The following is a 13,401-nucleotide window of genomic DNA, read 5'->3' as shown; positions in this document are numbered from 1 at the left end:
CCCAGCAATGTGTTTTTGGAACACATCCACTCGCCATCAGTCCAAGAAGATCCTTTTACAGATGAAGCCCCGCAGCCAAAGAGTGCCACAGATCCGACTGAAGTTGAAATTCCGGCAGTGGTCGACCTAATCATGGAAGTTTTGGCAATCACCCCTGACTGGACGATACCGTACATCGCGTATATCCTGAGAAAGGAACTCCCGGAGGACGAAGAAGAGGCTCGACAGATCGTCCGTCGATCCAAGGCCTTTACAGTCATAAAGGGACAGTTGTATAGAGAAAGCGCGACTGGAGTCGGTCAGAAGTGTATAACACCAGAAGAAGGTCAGATAATCCTTGATGATATCCACTCGGGGACCTGTGGTCATCATACGTCCTCTCGGACCATTGTGGCTAAAGCATACCGAGCGGGATTTTACTGGCCAAGAGCGAATGAAATGGCAAAAGAGATAGTCGACAAGTGTGAAGGGTGCCAGTTCTACTCCAACATGTCGCACAAGCTTGCATCAGCCCTGAAGACCATTCCACTCGTCTGGCCCTTCGCTGTTTGGGGACTGGACATGGTTGGCCCATTGAGAACAGGCAGGAGCGGTTTCACACATGTGCTTGTGGCAGCCGACAAGTTTACCAAATGGATTGAAGCTAAGCCTATCAAGAATCTTGATGCTTGCACTGCTATCAGTTTCGTCAGAGAGTTAACATTCAAATATGGAGTCCCGCATAGCATCATCACCGATAATGGGTCAAACTTTGATTCAGAAAAGTTCAGAGCTTTTTGCGCCTCTCAAGGCACACGAGTCGACTACGCATCGGTCGCCCACCACCAGTCGAATGGACAAGCAGAAAGGGCAAATGGTCTGATTCTCAAAGGACTAAAGCCTCGGCTGATGCGTGATCTCAAGCACGCAGCAGGCGCTTGGGTCGACGAGCTTCCGTCGGTTCTGTGGGGATTGAGGACTACCCCGAATCGGTTGACTGGAAGAACTCCGTTCTTTCTGGTTTACGGAGCGGAAGCAGTCCTGCCGAGTGATCTACTTCACAATGCACCCCGAGTCGAGCTTTATACTGAAGATGAAGCAGAACAAGCCCGGCAAGACCCAGTCGACCTCTTGGAAGAAGAAAGAGAAATGGCTATGATCCGATCGACCATTTATCAGCAAGACTTGCGTCGATTCCATGCCAGAAATGTGAAGAGTCGAGCCTTCCAAGAAGGAGATTTGGTCCTCCGAGTGGATCAACAGAAACCACACAAGCTCGCTCCTACTTGGGAAGGTCCCTTCATCGTCACCAGAGTCCTCCACAATGGAGTGTATCACCTTTACAATGTCGATTGCCAGATCGATGAGCCACGAGCTTGGAATGCAGAACTGCTCCGCCCCTTTCACACTTGAATTCTCACTCGGATGAGATGTAATAAGAAAAACTTCTGTAGTCTATTTATCAAAGACAAGAGTGTTACAAATTTTCCTATAATTGTTGTTGCTTTTGTCTGCGTGTGAAATACCCCAGTGGGTGGCTTAGCTGCGAATCCGTTTCGCCTAAGTTTGTAAAAAAAAAATCCTACCGAGTGGTGAGCCAGACTCCCACTCGGAGGCTTAGCTGCAGCTCAGTGCTCGCCTAAGTGTTTAAAAATCCTACCGAGTGGCGAGCCAGACTCCCACTCGAAGGCTTAGCTGCAGCCCAGTGCTCGCCTAAGTGTTTAAAAATCCTACCGAGTGGCGAGCCAGACTCCCACTCGGAGGCTTAGGTGCAGCCCAGTGCTTGCCTAAGTGTTTAAAAATCCTACCGAGTGGAGAGCAAACCTCCCACTCGGAGGCTTAGCTGCAGCTCAGTGCTCGCCTAAGTGTTTAAAAATCCTACCGAGTGGAGAGCAAACCTCCCACTCGGAGGCTTAGCTGCAGCCCAGTGCTCGCCTAAGTGTTTAAAAATCCTACCGAGTGGCGAGCCAGACTCCCACTCGGAGGCTTAGCTGCAGCCCAGTGCTCGCCTAAGTGTTTAAAAATCGTATCGAGTGGTGAGCCAGACTCCCACTCGGAGGCTTAGCTGCAGCCCAGTGCTCACCTAAATGTTTAAAAATCCTACCGAGTGGAGAGCAAACCTCCCACTCGGAGGCTTAGCTGCAGCCCAGTGCTCACCTAAGTGTTTAAAAATCCTACCGAGTGGAGAGCAAACCTCCCACTCGGAGGCTTAGCTGCAGCCCAGTGCTCGCCTAAGTGTTTAAAAATCCTACCGAGTGGAGAGCAAACCTCCCACTCGGAGGCTTAGCTGCAGCCCAGTGCTCGCCTAAGTGTTTAAAAATCCTACCGAGTGGAGAGCAAACCTCCCACTCGGAGGCTTAGCTGCAGCCCAGTGCTCGCCTAAGTGTTTAAAAATCCTACCGAGTGGTGAGCCAGACTCCCACTCGGAGGCTTAGCTGCAGCCCAGTGCTCGCCTAAGTGTTTAAAAATCCTACCGAGTGGTGAGCCAGACTCCCACTCGGAGGCTTAGCTGCAGCCTAGTGCTCGCCTAAGTGTTTGAAAATCCTACCGAGTTGAGAGCAAACCTCCCACTCGGAGGCTTAGCTGCAGCCCAGTGCTCGCCTAAGTGTTTAAAAATCCTACCGAGTGGAGAGCAAACCTCCCACTCGGAGGCTTAGCTGCAGCCCAGTGCTCGCCTAAGTGTTTAAAAATCCTACCGAGTGGAGAGCAAACCTCCCACTCGGAGGCTTAGCTGCAGCCTAGTGCTCGCCTAAGTGTTTAAAAATCCTACCGAGTGGTGAGCCAGTCTCCCACTCAGAGGCTTAGCTGCAGCCCAGTGCTCGCCTAAGGGTTTAAAAATCCTACCGAGTGGTGAGCCAGACTCCCACTCGGAGGCTTAGCTGCAGCCCAGTGCTCGCCTAAGTGTTTAAAAATCCTACCGAGTGGTGAGCCAGACTCCCACTCGGAGGCTTAGCTGCAGCCTAGTGCTCGCCTAAGTGTTTAAAAATCCTACTAGTGGTGAGCCAGACTCCCACTCGGAGGCTTAGTTGCAGCCCAGTGCTCGCCTAAGTGTTTAAAAATCCTACTGAGTGGAGAGCAAACCTCCCACTCGGAGGCTTAGCTGCAGCCCAGTGCTCGTCTAAGTATTTAAAAATCCTACCGAGTGGTGAGCAGACCTCCCACTCGGGGGAACTTAGCTGCAGTCCAGTACTCGCCTAAGTTTGAAAAAATCCTACCGAGTGGAGAGCAGACCTCCCACTCGGGGGCTTAGCTGCAGTCCAGTACTCGCCTAAGTTTGAAAAAATCCTACTGAGTGGAGAGCAGACCTCACACTCGGGGGCTTAGCTGCAGTCCAGTACTCGCCTAAGTTTGAAAAAATTCTACCGAGTGGAGAGCAGACCTCCCACTCGGGGGCTTAGCTGCAGTCCAGTACTCGCCTAAGTTTTTAAAATCCTATCGAGTGGAGGGCAAACCTTCCACTCGGAGGCTTAGCTGCAGCCCAGTGCTCGCCTAAGTATGGAACACATCCCAATCCGCAAGGACGACGAGGTGCAAATCGACTGCTACCTTCTCCTTCGGAGTTGCACCACAAATACAAAGTTATTTCGAGTGAAGAACAAGTTCCACTCGACAGATAATTCATGAAGATATTCAACGATAAATCAAGTTCAGATAAGATCCAAAGGTTCTAGACCGTAGATCAAAGTACTCGAGCCTCCAGCTCGACAGAGTTTAACGGTTACAAAATCCACTCGGCATTCCGAGGAAAATTTAAAGTGAAGCATAAAAGTTTTTATTCCTCATGCGGAGTACTGGAAGGAGCGACGAACTCGTCCAAGTCGATCCCGTCTGCAATGCGAGTGGCAGCAGCAATGAAAGTCTCCATGAAGTCTTGAAAGTTGTGCTTCCTGGTATTGGCAACTTGGATGGCGGCCAACTTTTCTTCTAACGCCTCCTTGCAGTGGACGCGGACCAGAGACAGAGCGATGACAGCGCCACATCTAGCAGAAGATTTCTTCCATTCCGCCACTCGACCTGGGACTTCATTCAGTCGAGTCATCAGGGACTCGAGGTCATTCTGAAGCGTCGTCCTAGGCCAGAGCGACGTGTCGATCCGTGACATCACAACCTTCAACCGAGCAAGATAGTCAACAATGCCGGCAACACGAGATTCCAGTCGGAGCACGTTCATAGCAACCTCGTCCTTCACTGGAGAATTGATGGGGTCCAAGTCTGTCTCCACTCGACTGGTCTCCTCTTCGAAGTTCTGGCAGAATTCTGTAAACACAATTCAAGGATAAGTCAGTGGCTCTACGCAGATTTGGTAACTGCAAGTCAGTCGGGCCGGAGTAATTACCCTCGAGCATGACGAACAGCTTCTTGGCAAGTCCACCGAGATAAGCCTCCAGATCGTTCCTCTTCCCCGCTAGTTCACTTGCCTTGTCATTCAGAGCTATATTGCCATTCTTCAGACGGCTGACATCTCGATTAGCCGCGTCGAGAGCAGTTTTCAGCCTGGAGTTTTCCTTTTCAAGAGTACCGACTGAAGCCAGTTTTTCTTCAGCAAGCTTCTTTTTGTTCAGGGCCTCCTTCTGCGCTTCGGCAAGGTCTTGATCCTTCTTCTTCAGAGCCTCCTCCATTTTGTCTGCGAAACAGCAAGTGATATCAACATCGAGGACGGCCAGAAAGAAAGGACAGTCGACAAAAGCTCACCAGCCATACCTTTTGCTTCGTCCCTCGCCTTCTGCAAGTTCTCCTGAGCAAGCTTCAAGTCAAGGTTCATCTGGATATGTTTGTTATCCAACTCAGTGTAGCGAGCCACAAGTTCGCAGGATTTCTGCAAAAAATTAGTTGACAAACATCCAAGATAAGTTGCTTCCGAGTAACCAAGAGACAATGATGGCGTTTCTAAGACTACAGTCGAATAAAAAACATTCGACAGCAGTCTCGGGGACTACACCCAGTGGGTGCACTCAGCGTGCCCCCACTGGTTCGACCAAAAAAAATCAAGGCCTGACCAGACCGAGTGAAGAAGTTCAGCTAAAGCAACACAATATAAAGACTACAGTCGACTGCCAGCAGTCCACCGTAGTCTCGGGGACAACACCCAATGGGTGCACTTAGCGTGCCCCCACTCGTCAAAAAGATTAATAGACACACCCAGTGGGCGTACAGATATAAAGATCTTCGGAAAAGAGGTTCTTCAGATAGCATATCCTAACAGAACAAGCGGTGAACCGACTGACCTGGACGTTGCTCTGAAGAGCTGAGCTCGCGTCATAAGCTGCTTGGCTGGCTTCCCGAACCACCTTCACTTGCTCCATCATGATCCCCGCCTGGCGTATAGCCTCTTTAGCGGCACCCACTTGGTCCTCAGGGACGTGGTGTGTGGCAAAAAGCAAAGGCGGATTTGCAGTCGACGTCAAAGGCCGGACACTCGTCAGAGGTTCAGCGAAGGTCACAGAAACCCGAGTGGTATCACCACCCTCCCGGACTGCGGCCTCAGGTGCCGGAGTAGTTTGTGGGGTCTTGCCAGCCGGCGCCCTCCTATTCCTTCACGCCCTCAGCGGCACTTCGTCGTCATCATCAGGGAGGTCAATGACATGAGGAGGAGCTACAAGAAAAATCCAATCGACCGAAATTATAAGAAATCGTCAGTCGACTGAAAGTAGAGCATCAGTAATCGTACCGGGGTTGGAGGTAACAGTGTCTTCCATCTCTTGATCATCGTCCTTGGCGGAGATCTCCGAGGTGGCAGCACTGCAAATTTCGAAAGTCAGTCAGCTTATTCAATGAGTCGACCAAGAGTCTGCCACGTTCGACAAAGGAAAACAAATTCTACTATTACCCAGAAATAGTGGGGACAGTCATCTTCATCTTGGGCAGAGCCTTGGGCGGCTTGGACGGCGTCACGCGTGAGTGCTCGGGAGCTTTTTCTGTCGGCGCTGGAGATGAGGTCCGAGGGCGCTTCGACGACTGCCCAACAGGGACAGTCGCCTTACCACGTTCCCGCGCAAGGTCGTGTGTAAGCTTGGATCGCCGTTCCGAGCGGGGAGGTTCGACTTCTTCCTCCTCCTCTTCACTGGAGTCGTCGTCGTCATCCCCCTCTCCTTCGCCGTCAGATTCCCACTCTTCTCCCTCGTCTCCACTTTCGCCTCCGCTCGCCTCTCCTTCCTCGGCCTGCTCCTGTGCTCCATTGGGTGTCGAGTACATCTCAGTAGTGGCCTAGAGGACAACAAACGAGTCAAAAGTCAATCGACTGATCCAAAAAGAACAAATAAAGAAAGCAAGATCACAGTCGGAAACACAAGGTCAGACCTTGTCCACTTCGTATGTTTGGTCGAGTGGAGGAATCCTCCTGGCTCCTCGGGGGTTGTCCTTGTTCCTTGTGATACTCGACAGCCACCCTTCCAACATCTCCTCAGTGACCTCCTCTGGGTGAATCCGAGTGGTGTCTTCGAGACCCGAGTACAGCCACATCGGGTGGTCACGAGCCTGAAGCGGTTGGATGCGCCTCCGAAGGAAGACTTCCAACAAGTCCATGCCAGTCACACCCTCGCAGACAAGCTGAACCACTCGACCAACCAGCACCTTGACTTGCGCCTTTTCCTCCGGCATCACTTTCAGAGAGGCAGGTTTTTGTGCTTGATTCAGAGAAAAAGGGGGAAGCCCAGTCGACTGTCCTGGGGTCACCTGGTATTTACAGTAAAACCAAGTCGACTGCCACCCACGGACTGACTCGGGAAAAGTGATAGACGGAAAGGAACTTTTCCCCTCATCTGGATCGCCAGGCCCCCACACAGCTGGATCACCTGCGTCCGTTCGTCACTCGACTTGGCCTTCTTGACCGACTGAGAGCGGCAAGTGAAGATGTGCTTGAAGAGTCCCCAATGGGGGCGGCAACCCAAGAAGTTTTCACACAAGGAAACGAAAGCAGCAAGATACACAATAGAATTGGGAGTGAAGTGATGGAGCTGCGCTCCGAAGAAGTTCAAGAAGCTCCGGAAAAAAGGATGAGGAGGCAGAGAGAATCCACGATCGATATGGGTGGTGAGGAGGATGCACTCGCCATCAAGAGGCTGGGGTTCGACTTCTTTCCCCGGGAGGCGCGCAGATTCGTGGGGAATGAATCCCCCCTCGACCAGATCATCGAGATCATCCTGCCGAATCACCGACGGCATCCAGTCGCCCTGGATCCAATCCTTGGGCAGAGCAGTCCTCGAGGAAGATCCACCCCGAGCGAACTTCTTCCCCTTCCCCTGCACCGCCGCCTTCTTCGCGCGCTCCAGAGCCGACGTCTTCTCCTTCACCATCGTCGCCAGCGAAGCTCGAATAGAACTACGGCACCAAGGTGGGAGCGAGGGTGGCGGAGGATGTTGTGAAGGAAGGGGGAAAAGTGAAGGCGCACTGTTCGGGAGTCCCGAGCCGGCAGCTTATAAGAGGTCGCTTCCGAGTGGCTGACTGGTAGGCCCAGGCAATCCCGTCAAATCCCGCAACAGGCGCGCGCGCGGTACGTGGCGAAAAATGTGGCGCAGGGATCGAGGAGCTTCCGTCCTATCCTATCCGATTACTGCGGCCGACCCCATCCCACGCGCTTCCCGAAATTCAAATCCCGCAAAATCCGCGGGCCGCAGGACAACTCGTCAAACAGAAGATCCCTTTCACACCGTCACTCGGAACTTCACAAGTAAAGAAATTCACTCGACAAGAGGCCAAGAATGGATCAAGGCGACTGAAAGAAGTTGACGACGTCGTCCATGACAATTGATGCAAAACAAGACGTTCATATAACATGAAGAACCTGTCGGAAATATCCCCAACTCCTTCCCCACTCGAACCTCGATCCATTCGGGGGCTAATGATGAAGCTTTGTACCTAGGATAGGGGCATGGACCTGTCCTAAGTACCCTACCCAAGGACATCCCTAGAAGAAGTCACCTTTCAATCGACTTGGAGGTATCCCACTCGACAGATTCAAGACACTCGACCACGAAGCAATCACTCGACCAAATTCCAACCACTCGACTGCCAAGAGATCTAAAGTCACCCTGCACGCAAACGGTTGGTCATTAAGTAGCTTTTATGGTCATCATAGCACTTTATTAGGGGCGTTACCAGTAACCCCCAATCTTAATGTACTTTAAACCTTGCATTACTGAGGGCTGGAGGGGCCTGGCGAACTCTATATAAGCCACCCCCCTCCTCAGTATCAAGGGTTGGCACCCCTGTTATTCATACACACATAATTCAGTCGACCGCCTCCGGGCACCGAGACGTAGGGCTGTTACTTCCTCCGAGAAGGGCATGAACTCGTAATCCTCGTGTGCTTACAACTCCTCAATAGCTAAGATCTAGCCTCTCCATACATACCCCACTACATCACTGTCAGAGTTAGAACCACGACATAAGCCAAGTAAGAAATAAGCAAATCTACCCAATTAGATATGAACTTTAGATAAAGTAATGGGGAAAGCCTTGGCTGCAATAATTTTTCACTATCGGTCTTTCTGAATGGTGTAATGTGTTGACCGATATGCTTTGTGACAATCTGATTGCTAACAAATAAATTACCCTTCTTCATTGGTCTCTCAATATTTCTTATGAATATTTTTCTAATATATGCATCAACAACAAAGTCATGACCAAATCTGAAAATAGGTAAATTAATTGGTAGACATACCTCTTCAAATATGTTGGGAGAGCGTGATGGTGGTGTGACTTGAAGAATATCTTGCTCCGCCTTCGGATAGCTCCCCAATGCCATGTCATCATCTTTCTCTTGATTTCGTGCATCATTAGTTCGAAGAACTTCGTCCACCAAGCTTTCTTTGGCCACTTGTTCTTGTTCTTGAAGCTTATCAATTTTTATGGCACGAAACTCATAGGGCAGGAAGTAGGTTCCATTAACTTCAGAAAAGTCAAGTATGGCTGTCTTGCTATACTTTCCATGCCCTTTCTCAACAATGTTTGCCTCCTTGGATTTGATGGATTCAGAATATATACTACTTGATTCGGCTTTTTCAACTGAAGCACTTTTAGTTTCCGAATCATCATTCTTTTCACCAGTTATATCAATTGGTAAGGCTTCTTTTCTTTGAGCTAATTCCCTATCAATTCTTTCTTGGCGAAATACTTGCACCCTATCGCGCAAAGCTTTAACTCCCCTCTCAATTTTAGCCCGCTCTGGATTAGTTTGCCCCCCAATGCTTTTAGGATCTTTCGGCAATGAAGTGTTAGTGTTGCCGAAATTTTGCAATTGTGTAAGGGATGCATAATATGCTGCAATACTAGGTGGAGGTGTATGCACTGCTGTATAACCATATGCTCTCTCAACAATACTATCAATCGATGAAGTTTCATCTTCCTGCAAAACTCTAGCCTTTATTGCAGCATAATCAGGAAACAACCCCTTTTCATATTGTTCAAGGCAAAGAGCACTAATTCTCTTGTCTTGTGCCAAGCTCTTTTTTAATGCAGCCACAACCGCTTCTGGAAGGAATTGCTCCGCAATACTTTCAGATTCTTTCGGCAATGATTCGTGAGTGTTGTTGAAATTCTTGAATTGTGTAGAGTATGCATTATATGCTACAGTATTTGATGACGGCACATGTGTTCCTGTAAAATTTTCACTTATTCGGCTATGACCATGAAGATGCGGGGTCGAATTATGAACATCTACAGTTGCATACGGTGCTGACAAATTACTAACATGAGGTGTATCATATGATGGTTGAGAGTAATTGGCCGAATAGCTAGTAGTAGCATGGCCAATTCTCCCATCCATCGACAAGGTTGGATTCACATATTGCAAATTAGTTGCCGATGAATATAAAGGTGAAATACTTTCTTGTATGCTATTGAAAATTTTAACATGAGGTGCTTCAAATTGATTAACCAAACCCATCATGTTGTTCATCGGCATATGGATTTGTGGGGTTGCCGATGCATGAGAGTTTGAATACATATGTTGTACGTTGCTAAAATCATAAGAATTTCAAGCATGAAGATTGTTTTGCATCGGACCTTGCACATAATTAGATGCATGATTGATAAAACTAGGGCTGGCCGATACATTATGCTCATTAGGTGATCCAGCAACAACATATGGATTATTTGCATCTACAAAGGGGAATTGGAAATTCATATTACCTTTGTAGATTGCAAACCCTAGATGACGATCTCTTCGTAGCAAGAATAGGCCGAAGACCGTTCAAAGCTTCGTCCCCAGCGGAGTCGCCAAAAAGTGTGTTCGCACACTAACACGTCACAGTGTACCTCCAACATCGAGGGTGATGCACCGCAGCTCACGTTGAAGGAGACCCGTCCGGAAGCGCGGTACGCAAGCAATCCGGCAGGTGCTTTTCAGGACCCGAAACCCCACACGCCCGGGAGGGACCCCGTCAGGGCGCGCGGCGGCTATGGGCTGCCCTAGGTCGGCCTGACCGCCCCTAGGTCCTCGAGGTTCGCCGCCCTACAACAAGAAGAACGAACGAAGAACGAGAAGAAGAAGAACAAAGGAAGAAGGTAAAGGTAAAGATAAAAGATGATAGATTGATATGTCGATTGTGTGTTGTTCAATCGGCCGTCATCCCTTAGGTATATAAAAGGCGGCTGGACTTCCCGTGCAAGGAAAAGGCTTCAATTCACGTCCAAAACCCCAGTCCAATTCGGATTGGTTTTGTCCGAACTTTCCAAAACTATTTGGTTTAAACTGGCTACACCTTGCGGGTCTTTTTTGTGGTGGTAAACGATCTCGGATGAAAACGAGACCAAAAGCAATATTAACCATTTCAACAAGACGAACAACTTTCATGTTGAAAGTTTTTTGATCAGAGGTCATTTTGAGGGTCAAATCGGTCTCGCAAAACAGGTTATTCCCTCGCGCTACCCATCAGACATGTGTCTGGTGGGGCGCGCCACATCTCGCCTCGTGACAGTGCTGCACTCCGATTGCTCTAACTTTTGCATACGAACTTGAATTTGAACGATTTTTATATCAAAATCGACCGTTTCGACGAGACGAAGACAACTCGTGTAGGTCATTTTTCCATTTGAGGTCGTCTTAGGGGCTTAATCGGCCAAACTGTACTCTGAATATAAGATCTTAGTACTTTGAGCATAGTTTCGGCCTTCGAGATGAAATCGAACGACGATGACCCAAACTTCAAAGATATTCATATCAATAATACGGAACTCTTTCATGTAGATCACTTCTCCATTTGAGGCCATGTTAAATAAGTTCTTGACCGTGCCAAAATCTGGTGTCAACAATGGACAAGTTTGACACTTCTGCTTGTCTCACAGGTCTTCTCTAACGGCTAACACACTTCTCTTTTCAAACACACTAAAAGAAGAAAAATGTTCTGCGCAAGATAGTGACGGGTGGGGTCAGATTAATTGCAGCAGCCAGTCATTAACCATGAAATGTCCACGTATCATGCTGTCGGAATATACTTTGTTAAGATTCACTGAACTCGCTCTACAATTACTCCCTCTGTCTCAAAATATAAGAACGATTTTAACACTACACTAGTGTCAAAAACGTTTTTATATTATGGGACGGAGGTAGTACATCACTACTAGTAGAATAGCATTCAGTCTGTGCAAAGTATGCATGCTGCACAATTATAGATGTGGATATGGCTCCTCTTTTATATTGTTCTTGTTTCTTCGGGTATTTCAGTTATTTGCACAATTTGTCAGTCAAAAGTGTTTGTATTTGCTAAAAAATGGTGAATCTGACAGGTTTGGGAGGTCCAGATATGGCTGTTGGATCCTTCCACATCGGAGCACAAAGATTTGGTATCATCAGCAAGGGTTACCCTGCTAACCAACTTGTCAACACCAGAGGAAATGAAGAGCTATGAGAAGGGCATCAAGAAATATGCAAAGCTTTAGGAACTGTAATATGTTGAGCGCAATATATTGCAGTCCAACAAAAATTAAGTATATAAGTTGATAATCCAAATCACTTGATCAAGAATGTATCACTTGCAATTTTTTGGAAATGTCCAGGACTACCGTGACAAGCATGTATCACTTGATCAAGAATTTTAGTCGGGAAGTGATGATAATCCAAGTAAGAATTCAGATAGTGCTACAGATTGCATATCCCACCTCCCTTTCTTTTTTGCCATCCAGTCTGACATCTTCCTACATCACTAGTCATCTTCCTAGATCAATGCACTATGAGACACTGAAGGAAATAGAATCATGAATAACTTTTCATTCAATCACTTTTGGGGAAACTAATGAAAAGCTACCCAAGTTTTAGGAAGTAGTTGATGATATATTTATCGTTATGTCTTCTGCAACTACTTTTGACAAGTTATTAGCTGTTTTCCAACTGTTCCAGAGCCTATTGAAAAAGAAGAAAACATTTGCCATTCTATGAATTAGAAATCATTTTTCAGATAATTTACTCACTCTCCATGCCGGAAATGAGAAGATGGGCAGTGACAGAACTGAGCTTTTCACCTAAAAGCAGGATCAGGGAAGTTCCACCAACTAGCACTCTGTTCAACTTTTAGAACGGGTTTTGACCGGAAGAAATTATAGGTGCAGAACTGATATGGAACTTAATCTTTGTACTACATGATAGGGCGATGCTTGAGATAGCTGCCAATGAAGTAACATTGGGGTAGTATTACTCAACGGTCAATTCTACTTAAGGCTAGCATTTGTACAGGTGTAACTGGAGCTAGGTTTTGTAGTGCAAACAACCATTTCAGCACATGAGCACAATCGCAAGGTGGTGAAATTATTTTCTTTCAAACGAATTCTTTTAATTGATGATGGTTTGTAAAGAAAAGAAAAAACCCTCACTTGCTTACTTGGACATACGATCATGTTAAAAAATTTCATTTGAACTTAGGATGTTCCTGGAGCCAGAAAACAAGTTTTAGCAGCTAGATTGGGGAGAGGGGAAATGTTGGACGGTAGAATCAGGAAGTGCAGAAGAACAATCGATGACAGGGTAGAACAGACAAAGGAACAAGGAGGCCAAATGCAGAGCAACTGAACTAAATAAAAGGGGCTCAATAGGAGATTGTTATTATAATTCTCAAGCTCGCAAGAAACTCATAATCACAACTTCGGTGCCGCTCTCGTGCCCCTCGGACAGGACTGCCAATCATTTGCTTGGACAGTTCCAATGCTGCTTGCATGCAATAAAGATATGGCTCGGTCGACATGATCAAGTGCCTGTCATGGCTCAAATCAAGATGTGCCATCTAAAACTGATGTCATCTTTGTTAAGTCAAACAGAGAGATAAGAACAATGTGTTAATGATGAGATCAGTTTGCATAGAATCATAGAAAAATTATGGCATCTCGCTAAGGCACACATAAAGACAGTTGTTGCAACTTGCTTTGTCACAAAGAAACACCTTCTAGTCTAAGTGAAGCTCACACCACGACTGGCGGAGCTACATGTAACTGTAC

The sequence above is a fragment of the Triticum aestivum genome, chromosome 1A (assembly GCF_018294505.1).
Source record: "Triticum aestivum cultivar Chinese Spring chromosome 1A, IWGSC CS RefSeq v2.1, whole genome shotgun sequence".
Lineage (NCBI taxonomy): Eukaryota > Viridiplantae > Streptophyta > Magnoliopsida > Poales > Poaceae > Triticum > Triticum aestivum.
Note: the sequence above shows the minus strand (reverse complement) of the source record.